A 12,778-nucleotide genomic window follows, 5' to 3' on the forward strand; every position below is an offset into this window, starting at 1 on the left:
GACAGAGAAATGTTGAACACATTTGATTTTTTGGGGTTGACATGGAGTCCAGAGATTTGGGCAAAGTTATCTAATATGGCGAGCAGATTTCAGTACTCAGACCATATGTTGCACACTGCATCAAAATGGTCTGCATGACTGTCGTCTCAGAAGATGATGCACAAGAAAGTCCGCAAACAGTTTGCTGAAGACAAGCAGACTAAGGACATGGATTACTGGAACCTGTCCTGTGGTCTGATGAGACCAAGATAAACTTATTTGGTTCAGATGGTGTCAAGTGTGTTTGGCGGCAACCAGGTGAGGAGTACAAAGACAAGTGTGTCTTGCCTACAGTCAAGCATGCTGGTCGGAGTGTCATGGTCTGGGGCTGCATGAGTGCTGCTGGCACTGAGGAGCTACAGTTCATTGAGGGAACCATGAATGCCAACATGTACTGTGACATACTGAAGCAGAGCATGATCCCCTCCCTTCAGAGACTGGGACACAGGGCAGTATTCCAACATGATAACAACCCCTAACACACCTCAAACACACCTCCAAGACGACCACTGCCTTGCTAAAGAAGCTGAGGGTAAAGGTGATGGACTGGCTAAACATGTCTCCAGACCTAAACCCTATTGAGCATCTGTGGGGCATCCTCAAACAGAAAGGGGAGGAGTGTAAGATCTCTGACATTCACCAGTTTTATGATGTCGTCATGGAGGAGTGGAAGAGGACTCCAGTGGCAACCTGTGAACCTCTGGTGAACTCCATGCCCAACAGGGTTAAGGCAGTGCTGGAAAATAATGGTGGCCACACAAAATATTGACACTTTGGGCCCAATTTGGACATTTTTGCTTTTGTTGCCAGCGGTTTAGACATTAATGGCTGTGTGTTGAGTTATTTTGAGGGGACAGCAAATTTACACTGTTATACACTAGTGTTACACTCACTACTTTACATTGTAGCAAAGTGTAGTTTCTTCTGTGTTATCACATGAAAAGATATAATAAAATATTTACAAAAATGTGAGGGTGTACTCACTTTTGTGGGATACTGTATATATTTTTTACATTTTCTTGTAAGGCTGTGTCTGCCCTGGTGAATTTAAGCTAGATGGAAGTCTCACTCAAGAAACACGAAGAAAAAGAACAGGAAATAATAATAAACACATACAACAGAGTTGTAAAGCAGATAAATGAACAAATTTGTATTATTGGGGTCATCAAATTAAAATATTTATCCAGTGTTTAACTAAAAAAGAATAGTGTACAGTTAATCAGTAGTGATGAGCCAAACTGCCCTGAGTTTGAGCAGAGATCAGGCAAAGAAGAGCAAAGTTCAGCAAAAGAAGTTTGGATGCTAAACCCTAACCCTATTGAAATCGATGGGAGCCGAATGTGTCAGATTAAAAATGTCAATTTTCTGCTCTAATAAGCAGGGGTGTCAAAAAGGGTGGGAACTGCCCTTGGGAAAATGTAGCATTGCAGAAATGTATTTTTTAATTCCATGTGACCGAAATCAGTGACATTTTAAAGCACTGACAATTACAAAGGAAAAAATGGCCAGTAAATTACATCTCCCAGCTTCTTTAAAAAGAATAAAAGACACACAGATCCCAAAAGTCCCCCAAAGACTCCTAAGGACCTGTTATGTATGTTGGAGGACCTTTGGAAGGATCTTTTTTTTCTCTTTTAAAGAAGCTTGCAATGACGTTTTATTTGGGTCAATTTAAACTGTCATTTTTTTTCTTTGCAAATGTCACTTTTGCTGTAGGACATCCTGCAGCAAGAATGAAACACATTTGTGTGGAGTCCCTTCATCAAAATGCATATCAGACCCTTTAAATCTGGCAAGAATTTTAAGGGTGTACATGCAAAAAAACTAAAAAAAAAGTGTGAGGTTCTCCAAAAAAATCATACCAGACATTTAATTTGAGCATGCAGCTTGTCTGGCCAGCAAAGGGGGGAAGCATGTGGCTTTACCCACTTGAACCATACCAGGCCACATACCCTGAACATGGGGGTGGGAGGATGGCGTGTTCAGACCGAACACTGAGCTCATACCTATTGATCAATAAAAATCCAAATGATGATGATTTTATGATAGCCAGTCAAAAAGACAAAAAAAGGTCTGAAAAGTCAGTTGAGGTAGAAACTACTAGAAAGCAGCAACATGGAAGAGAGAGTAATACAATGAAACTGCCTATTGCCTTGCACAAAAACATACAAATAAATAAATAATAAATACATGTGACAATCGACCAGCAGAAGTGATGATATTGGCTATAAGGAATAACACCTTGTAGGTGACAGATGAAGAGGAATATCTATAAAGGGTAAAAGATGGTTTCTGAAGCACAGAGAGAAACAGATTGTCTCAGAAAAAAAAGAATAGTAGACCCACTGCCTTATCTGCACATTGGAGAGTGTGTGAGCTCCTAAAACGACCCAGGTGCAAAGTCCACAGTAAGCACACATCAGATCTTCACCAGAGCACCCAGCAAGGAGTGATGGACTTTACTGGTGGGTGTACCAGGTTGCAGAAGCACCTGCACAGATGGCAGCTGACCATGAATAAAACCAGAGAGGGAGATTTACTAAAGCTGGTGCACTCAGAATCTGATGCAGCTGTACATGGTAGCCAATCAGCTTTTAAGTTCAGCTTGCTCAGTTAAGCTTTGGCAATAAAACCTAAAATCTGATTTGTTTCTATGCACCATTTGCATGCTTCAGCTTTAGTAAATAACCCCCAGAGTGTGATACACAGTCAACAGGCAATATTGGAAACAGACAGGCAAAAGGTCAGGGCAGGCAGCGAACAAGTGTAGTCAGATACAAGCTTAAAAGTGTAAACAGAAAAGCAGATAATAACATGGATAATTCATAATGTAAACAACGCATCACTTTTTTTCCTGAAAGGGAGATTTCATTTGGTTCAGTGGATTGCATTGTGTTGAAAAAAGTACTGCGTGCCACAGAGTGGTGGTGTGACGTGTGATGACAGTGAGAGCAATGTTTTATGTCTTGTTTATTTATTTGAACTGCGTTGGGCAGGGCAGCCCAGTGCAGCCCGATACACAGCAAAACAACCCTAAATGTTTAAAACAGTCATTTGTAGGGCCAAAATGTGTATTGTTCTTATTTATTATTCTTATGTGGCTGCTCTCTTTTTCAGATAAGATAAAAAAATTAAAGAGGAAACCAGACTATTTTCTGCAGGAAAACAATCCACTTTTGCTCCAGTTTTTTTAAATCAAGTAGACATCAGTAATGGCTTTAAATAGTCAGAATACTTACTTTTTGGATATCTTATCAACTGATGTGTACAAGGTCCCCTAAAATGTTTCTGAAGAACCTGTATACTTGTAACACAGCTTGTATAAATATTACAGTTTGTTAATACTGTAAAGGTCTAAGGGTCTACTCACTGTTTACATTTCAGTGGTGTACTTTTCTCACCCCAGCAGCAACTTCATGATTGCCTGCTCTGCCTGCCAGCGGGGCACACTGTCTATCACACAAGCTTGGGAATTGGATCACATGCTTACAAACCTAGGAATTCCAGTTTTCTGTGCAGCCTGAAAGTACATAGAATGTGATGGTCACTCTTTCTAGCTTCAGGGATGTTTGTTGCACAGGGCTGAACCTGATTATTCAGTGACCTATTCACTTTTCAAAATCAAAGCTCCATTCAGAAAACGCAACCAAGTCTGCTGCTCTTGTAACCGAGAGGCACTTGGAATGTTTTTTCCTTAAAATCCAACTTCTTTTCTTTCTATCCTCCCTCCAGTCCTGTCAGCTTCAGAGCTCCTCTACCCCTATTGGAATACCTCTGTTTATATCCTGGGACCTAAAGACAGAACAAGTAAGAGAGATGTATTACAATCTATACTATATTTACTACTATCCCTATTATTTTTCATTGGTTTAATTCACTGTTCTATAAATTTTGGTCATCATAAATGCTAGGTTTTAGTAATAGTATTCTGTGGGCAAATAGAAAAATAAGTAAAACATAAGCATTGGTAATATTTCGATTTCTTTGGAGATTATTAGATATATTTTTAAGCCAAGGACCAAAGATGGGATGCAAAGTCAAAGAAACTTATTGCGTAGTCAAAACAATGAATGATGATCGCTGAATGGTAGCAATGGGTTAGACATTTCAATGTGCATAAATTGTACAAATTTTAATGCATGAAAATTGATGTTTTACACACGCTACCCTTACGTATTGGTTAATGTATGGATATTTATTACTACTGTTGAATTCTATGGATATGCTACATTTCACTAAACCAATGTGCCATAAAATGAATTGTTAATATTTGCACTGTTCATTGCCATGTTTTCTCTATACATCTGTATTTTACCAGTACAGATGAATGTTGTATAATTAACCGTGTTATGTAACTGTATCTATCTGTGTATTCTATTGGTTAATGCAAAAAGAAATGAAAAATATAGCTGGAAAATAATAGAGCAGTACAGAAAAATTGGATATGGTAGAGGGTAATTCATTGAAATAATTTGCCTTTATGAAAGGTGGCTATTGTTATACTTTGAGAGTGTTACAGTATGGCTGTTGTACTGTACAAGCTGCTTAAACATGCTGCATGCGTTTATACCTAATTATTTCTGACATTAATAATTTTAGTATTACTGTCATTCATGGAAATTTATTGAGTTGTACCAAAATACATTTCAATTTACAGATCATTCGATAAAAAACATTCGCAAATAATAGTGGTTCTTTATATCATTACAAGTATGGAATAATTTTTTGATATTTAAATGTGTCTTTATTACATTTTTGAAAGAACAAAAGTCCAAAATATAAATTGACATTTCAAAGTGTCAGTGAAGATCTTGCAACACTGAGTAATCATAGCAACTGATCAAAAGTTATCTTTTAACTGATCTGATTACATTAAATTGTTTGCTTGGTTGCTACAGGTTACTGGCACTGAACTGTAAACATATTTAATGAGGTAGATCAAAGTGTAGCAGCTCATGGCAACTAAACAACTTTCTTCTCATCCAAATACAGTAAACTAAAAATGAAAAAATGATAAAAAAAGGACAAACCTTTCCAGCTAACCCCTTATTACTGATTGGTAGGGATTTCTAGGACAATCCACCTTGTCATTATTTACTATTACATTTCTTAATGTATATATTTGTTTATATGACTTATTTATCAGATATGTTTTATATCGATAATGCAGTGGTGCCCCATCTCGGAGCTTAGTTACTGTTGTTGTGGCAGAGACTTGTAGGTATGCTTACTTGGCAACCTAGTTTGTAAGCCCAGTTTGACCACAGTCTATCAACCACTCAGCCTGGTTTAGTTTTGGAATATTGGTTAGGAAGAGATGGCTTAAAGTAACTGAAATATTTTGACAACTGATGCAGCTGCAGTGACACAGACAGTCAAAGAAGGGTTTAGCTTTTTACTTATGACTGTTATTTGAAGAAGGTCTCAGCCAAATATCAAAGGGAGAAATAAAGAAAAAAGCATATGGAGAGGATCTGATGTCACACAAAAGAGTAATGAATAACTGTGGTCTCCATCACTTGAGGGCCATGAAGAGATTCCATTTAAAAGGTGACACCTTTAAATTGGATGACTAATATTAGTGCTCATTGGGGTCGATTTACTAAAACGGGCGAGTGCAAAATCTGGTGCAGTTCTGCATAGAAATCATCAGCTTCCAGGTTTTATTGTCAAAGCTTAATTGAAAAAGCTGAAGTTAGAAGCTGATTGGATACCATGCACAGCTGCACCAGATTTAGAATTTTCTTGTTTTAGTAAATCAACCACATTGTGCAAGTTAGAAGCTGACTGGACACCATGCACAGCTGCACTTGATTTAGAATTTTTCAGTTTTAGCAAATCAACCCCATTGTGCTTCAATATGTCATTAACAGGGAAGAGAGTGGGAGTCAAGGTACTCATCCTGCTCACTATTTTGAAGACAAAAGTTAGTAATGCAGCTCTAAGAGACAGAAAAACATCAGTCAATCAATCCTTTTGCCATAATAAAGACATTTGTTTAATTTAATAGAAAGTATTTTCACTCATGTTACTTCCCGTAATTCTTTACACTATTACATTTCTTGTGCCCCTCCCTCCCCCCATAGATAGCTGTACCAGAGCTGATGAACAGCTCCAGGGCTATTAATGCTTTGTGGTTCTGGAAACGTATAGGTTGCTAAGTTTACCAGGGCTGGACAATTTATTTGTTTTTGGACTGCTCCATACAAACACATCTGGCCTTGGAACCCATTAAATGGGATTTTGCAGGTGGCCAGGAGTAGCTGAGCAACTCAGTCCCACCAAGGCTACGACTAGGAGATCCAAATAACGCACCCTGGCAATGACAGATAATTAGACAGTGTAGAAGTTTTAAATGCAGTATTCACTTGAAAAACACCAATTTGCCTTTCTTTAAAATTAAATTTATTCTTTAATGACCAGACATATTAATAGAGAAGTGTACCTTTGCAAACAAACAAACAAAAAAAACACCCAACAATAATGTTAAAAGATTTGAATGTTTGCTGTCATCTATATTGATTTCAGTGGAGCAAAAATGAATTTGTACAGGTTTGCAGCCATTCACCACCCTTTGCGCATAATGACGGTACACTTGTATACATATAAATAGCACCTTTAGTACCAGTGCAGGCTGGAAGGAAAGTCTTCAGCACATGAGCATGAAAAATGCAGAACAATGTTGGCTACATGCACCCTGTTTTTTTGTGTGCAAATTTAGCAAGTTGGTTTTTGCAAAAGTTTAGCTGGCTGTGAGCTTTGTATATTCATATGGATGCTCATACTAAAGAATGCTCATGCTAATGGATGCTCTATTTATTAAATAATTTTAAGTGTTTTACACTATATTTAAATAAAAACTAAAGTATTAGATAAAAATAAAATCTACTGCTTTCTGACCACATAACACTCACATTTCACAAAGACTATTCCAAGTATGGAGATATGTGCTCAGTCAATATGAATATGTATGCATTTAATCTTGAATTCAGTACACATACACATGCATATGATTAGCATATGTGTTCAAATTGTGTTTGACTTTAGTAAATAAAAATAACTGCTATATTGCATGAAATTGAGGGACTGGTTAGATAGCATGCAGCCTTCAAAAATCAGGATTATCTCAGCAACTTTCCCTGCAAATGTAAATCTCTCATTTCCATAGTTGCCAACATTGTAAAAAAAAAATGTGGGACACTTTTGTGGCTGTAGGCGGAGCTGTCCAATAATTAGGGGGCGGGGCATTCACCAGCAGGCGTGGCCTATCAAAAACAGACAAGTGCGGCGCGCGAAGCGCGCCGCGCCGAAAAATGGGCGTGGTTTACGCGAAATTGTGGGCGTGGCTTAAATGGGCGTGGCTCTAGAGGGTGTGGTTAGAGTCTGAAATGAATGAGGGATGGAGAGGGGGGGAGAGGGGGAGAGAGAGGGAAATGACGGGACAGCAGCCCCAGATCCTACACAATAAAAATATGTGTATTCTAGAAAGTTTAACAATCAGCAGATAAAGATACTCCAAACACCTGGTGTTAATGCTTCAATCATCCCGGCACCATGGTTGTTATGGTGTCAGGATGATTGAAGCGCATTATTTCTATTATTACATTGTAATATAAAATGAAATCATTCAACTCACCATAATGCAGAATCAGTGGGATCCCTGAGCGTGTCACCTGCCACGTCGCCTGCCACCAGCCGTCCGTCCTTGCTTCAGATGTCCGAGCAGAGTCCGTCCTTGCATCAGGTGCCCCCAGCGGAGCCCCCCTCACACCAGGAGTCCCCGGCGGAGCCCCCCTCACATCAGAAGTCCCCAGCGGAGCCCCCCTCACATCAAGAGTCCCCAGCGGAGCCCCCCTCACATCAGGAGTCCCCGGCGGAGCCCCCCTCACACCAGGAGTCCCCAGCGGAGCCCCCCTCACACCAGGAGTCCCCGGCGGAGCCCCCCTCACACCAGGAGTCCCCGGCGGAGCCCCCCCTCACATCAGGAGTCCCCGGCGGAGCCCCCCCTCACATCAGGAGTCCCCGGCGGAGCCCCCCCTCACATCAGGAGTCCCCGGCGGAGCCCCCCCCTCACATCAGGAGTCCCCGGCGGAGCTCCCCCTCACATCAGGTGTCCCCAGTGCCCCCGCCTCACATCAGGTGTCCCCAGTGCCCCCCCCCCTCACATCAGGTGTCCCCAGTGCCCCCCCACTCACATCAGGTGTCCCCAGTGCCCCCCCCACTCACATCAGGTGTCCCCAGTGCCCCCCCCTCACATCAGGTGTCCCCAGTGCCCCCCCCACTCACATCAGGTGTCCCCCCCTCACATCAGGTGTCCCCAGTGCCCCCCCCCCTCACATCAGGTGTCCCCAGTGCCCCCCCCACTCACATCAGGTGTCCCCCCCTCACATCAGGTGTCCCCAGTGCCCCCCCACTCACATCAGGTGTCCCCCACTCACATCAGGTGTCCCCAGTGCCCCCCCACTCACATCAGGTGTCCCCTGTGCCCCCCCACTCACATCAGGTGTCCCCCACTCACATCAGGTGTCCCCAGTGCCCCCCCCCACTCACATCAGGTGTCCCCCCCTCACATCAGGTGTCCCCAGTGCCCTCCCCCCCTCACATCAGGTGTCCCCAGTGCCCCCCCCACTCACATCAGGTGTCCCCAGTGCCCCCCCCACTCACATCAGGTGTCCCCAGTGCCCCCCCCTCACATCAGGTGTCCCCCCCTCACATCAGGTGTCCCCAGTGCCCCCCCCCCTCACATCAGGTGTCCCCAGTGCCCCCCCCCTCACATCAGGTGTCCCCCCCTCACATCAGGTGTCCCCCCCTCACATCAGGTGTCCCCAGTGCCCCCCCCTCACATCAGGTGTCCCCAGTGCCCCCCCTCACATCAGGTGTCCCCCCCTCACATCAGGTGTCCCCAGTGCCCCCCCCCTCACATCAGGTGTCCCCAGTGCCCCCCCCCACTCACATCAGGTGTCCCCAATGCCCCCCCCCTCACATCAGGTGTCCCCAGTGCCCCCCCCTCACATCAGGTGTCCCCCCCTCACATCAGGTGTCCCCAGTGCCCCCCCCCTCACATCAGGTGTCCCCAGTGCCCCCCCCCACTCACATCAGGTGTCCCCAATGCCCCCCCCACTCACATCAGGTGTCCCCTGTGCCCCCCCCACTCACATCGTGTCCCACAGCGGTGCGCGCGCTCACCCCCCACCTAGAACCCCCGCCCCTTTCCATAACAGACTGGCAGCGGGGCGGGGGGTAGGCGGGGCAAGGCGGAGCGGGGCGGGGCGAGGCGGAGCGGAGCGTGCCGAGGCGGGGCGGGCCGAGGCGGAGCGGGGCGGGCCGAGGCGGAGCGGGGCAGGGGGTGGGCGGCGACGCAGAAGCTTCGTCTAGCCCCCCCCCCCAGCCGTCTTCCTGAACTCCAACAAAATGGCGGCCGGCGGAGACAATGTCTCCGCCGGCCGCCGACCTCTAGCGGCGGCGGCGGCGGCGGTTTCAAAAACCGGAACCGAATTTTTCGGGACATTTTCCGGGACGCCACAAATCCGGGAATGAAGTCCAAGTCCCGGGAATGTCCCGGGAAATTCGGGACAGTTGGCAGCTATGCATTTCTTCAACTCATGGTCTGAATGTATTATAGTATTTTTTCCAGACATCTCTATCTTACTTCCTAATCCTATGTGCCATTTTTTCAGTTCCAAGGTGTAGCCATGTTTGAATTCATTCTTTTAACCACTTCAATACAGGGCATTTTCACCCCCCTCCTGCCCAGACCAATTTTCAGCTTTCAGCGCTGTTACACTTTGAATGACAATTAAGCGGTCATGTAACACTGTACCCATATGAAATTTTGATAATTTTTTTCCACACAAATAGAGGTTTCATTTGGTGGTATTTGATCACCTCTGCGGTTTTTATTTTTTGCAATATAAACAAAAAAAGAGCAACAATTTTGAAAAAAAAAAAACACAATATTTTTAACTTTTTTGCTATAATAAATATCCCATTAAAAAAAAAACCAAAAACAATTTTTTCCTCAGTCTAGGCCTATATGTATTCTTCTACATATTTTTGGTAAAAAAATTGCAATAAGCGTATATTGATTGGTTTGCGCAAAAGTTATAGCGTCTACAAAATAGGGGATACATTTATGGCATTTTTATTGTTATTTTTATTTTTTTACTAGTAATGGCGGCGATCTGCGATTTTTATCATGACTGTGATATTGCGGCGGACACTTGACACTATTTTGGGACCATTCACATTTATACAGCAATCAGTGCTATAAAAAAATGCACTGATTACTGTGTAAATGTGACTGGCAGGGAAGGGGTTAACACTAGGGGGTGATCGAGGGGTTAATTATGTTTCCTAGGGAGTGATTCTAACTGTAGGGGGAGGGGACTCACAAGGGAAGGAGACCGATCAGTGTTCCTCTGTACTGGGAACACACCATCGGTCTCCTCTCCTCTCTAACAGGACGTGGATCTGTGTGTTTACACACACAGATCCACAGTCCTGCTGTGTTCACGGGCAATTGCGGGTGCCAGACGGAAATCGCGGCCGCCGGGCACAGGCATTGGGTGCCTAGTGATGCGGCGTGCATGACCCCTAGAGGCTCAGGAAGAAAAGACATCATATGACGGCGACCCAGAGGGACCAAGGGTTCCTGCCGCCATCATATGACTATGTGCGGTAGGGAAGTGGTTAAATCACATGATGGATTAACAATATCCTAAATACATAGCTGCATTGGAGTTAAAGTAAAATAGTGGGGTTAAACACCATTGTTTGTTTGATATAGTGAAGTCAATTATAAGAAACAGGAAAAAGTTGTGTGGAACGTGGAATTTCTGAAGAGCTGAGACTTTTAATGTAAAAGTTAGATGTCTTTTCATATTTTGTTATGAAAACTTACATACAGAATACAGGGATGACAACTGTTATAGAGGCAGCAACAACTAATCCGGCTTGATGATAAATTCAAACACACACTTTCTGTCTCTAAACATCCCTCCAGGTAATCTTATGTGTCCATGCACATAAAAAAACGCCAAAAAGTGCCCAAACGCAGGTAGATGCATCCACCTGCGGCTAAATGCTGGGCCTTGAGTGTTTTTTCAAATGCCAGAATAAATCAATATTTTGTCCAATTAGAAAATTAAATAAGTGCTGGAATGCCTAAAAACACCTAAACACTGCAGCTTTGGTGTGTTTTTTAAGCTGTTTTTCTCCTGCCAGGAGAAAAGTGTTTATAAAAGCCCCAGTGTGCATGAAGTTATATGTGTGTACTAAAGTGGCAAAAAAAAAAAGACATATATGATACAGTATGTCAGTAGCATTACCACGGCAGTCTTTGTTTTTCTGAGTCACCCCCTGTATCTTTTTATTGCCTGGTAATCTGGTCAGTAAGTCTGTTGTCTTTCAACTTCCTTTAACAGACCAGTCCATACAGCAAAAGTGTCAGTCAGAGGATGGAAACAAACCATTTAACACTGATGGGGTGCTTACAATTTTATTTATTTGTGTAAAACCTTTATCCCAAAAGGAAAAAAAACTATTGCTATAATCACTTAATATTTGTCAGCTAGAGTTTGATTTTAAATTGTTAGTCTCTTATGTAAAGTCCATCTAAATTTACGTTGTACTAGTCCATCTGAGGCCTGATTCACACCTATGCATTTTTAGTGCTTTTTGCATTTTGCAGATTTGCACCACAGAACGTGTTCCATAGGAAACCATGTTAGATTGACTGTAGTGTAAATCTGCAAAATGCAAAAAGCACTAGAAATGCATAGGTGTGAATCAGGCCTGAGGCTCGATTCACACCTATGCATGTTGCTTTTGAGCGTTTTTGGAGGTTTTTTTTTCATGCTTGCCACGTTTTTGAGCCGCGTTTTTGCCGCGTTTTTGCGGCGTTTTTGCCGCGTTTTTGCCGCGATTTGCGTTTTGCGTTTTTTTTTTTTTTCATTTTTTTTTACAGTCTTACAAAAAAATAAAAAAAAAAAAAAAAAAAAAAACGGCAAAAACGCACCAAAAACGCACCAAAAACGCATCAAAAACGCTGCAAAAACGCTGCACTTGCGTTTTTGATGCTTGTCCATTGAAAACCATTACATGCAAAACGCTGCTTTTTGCATGAAAAAAAGTCCCCGACCCTTTCCAAAAACGCAGAGATACAAAAAAGCATTGATGTGAACATGTTCCATAGGAACCCATGTTAAAAAATTCCCGTGCATTTCTGCAAAATGCAAAATGCATCAAAAAACGCGCTAGTGTGAATGGGGCCTGACACTACCCTCTTCACTGATTGACAATGCTGCTTTCCAAGTGTGGTTAAATTGCTCCTCCATAAATACAGTGGAGGACTGACTGTAGCCACCTTAGGACAGGAGGTTTATTACTGGCTTATGAAAATAAAGGAATAACAGCTTGAAAAAAGAAAATGGATGCAGTCATATATCAAGTGATTGGTAAGCTACACTATATTACATTTTTGTTTTTGGGTTTAGTTATGCTTTAGTATTACAAAAAATCTGTTATTTGAAATAAAAACATTCAAGATTGATGGCTGCAATCAAACAAATAAAAAACCCTTATCCTCCACGAGTATGTTTTCATTATTAAAAAATGATAGTGTAAATGATTAAAATGTGAAGATGCTGACACAAATTGAAAAATTATCAAAGAATGGCACACAGAGAAATGTCTGCCAATTTCTATTTGCACACTTTATTCAGTTTTTTGTGACAAATAC

The 12,778-nt window shown here is 42.5% G+C and overlaps 1 protein-coding gene across 2 annotated transcripts in view; it reads left to right on the forward strand.

Annotated features, from left to right (window-relative positions):
- Nucleotides 1-3,592: 3,592 nt before the first annotated feature.
- The window catches only part of OCA2 (OCA2 melanosomal transmembrane protein), a 698,229-nt gene continuing 689,043 nt past the window's right edge, over nt 3,593-12,778 (forward strand). The window contains exon 1 of one of the 2 annotated variants that reach the window (XM_073614631.1): nt 3,593-3,846. The gene's annotated coding sequence lies outside the window, so the exon portion shown is untranslated. The remainder of the gene's footprint in view (nt 3,847-12,778) is intronic. The other variant, XM_073614632.1, reaches the window with a different exon arrangement.

This window comes from Aquarana catesbeiana, linkage group LG02 (assembly GCF_042186555.1).
Source record: "Aquarana catesbeiana isolate 2022-GZ linkage group LG02, ASM4218655v1, whole genome shotgun sequence".
NCBI lineage: Eukaryota > Metazoa > Chordata > Amphibia > Anura > Ranidae > Aquarana > Aquarana catesbeiana.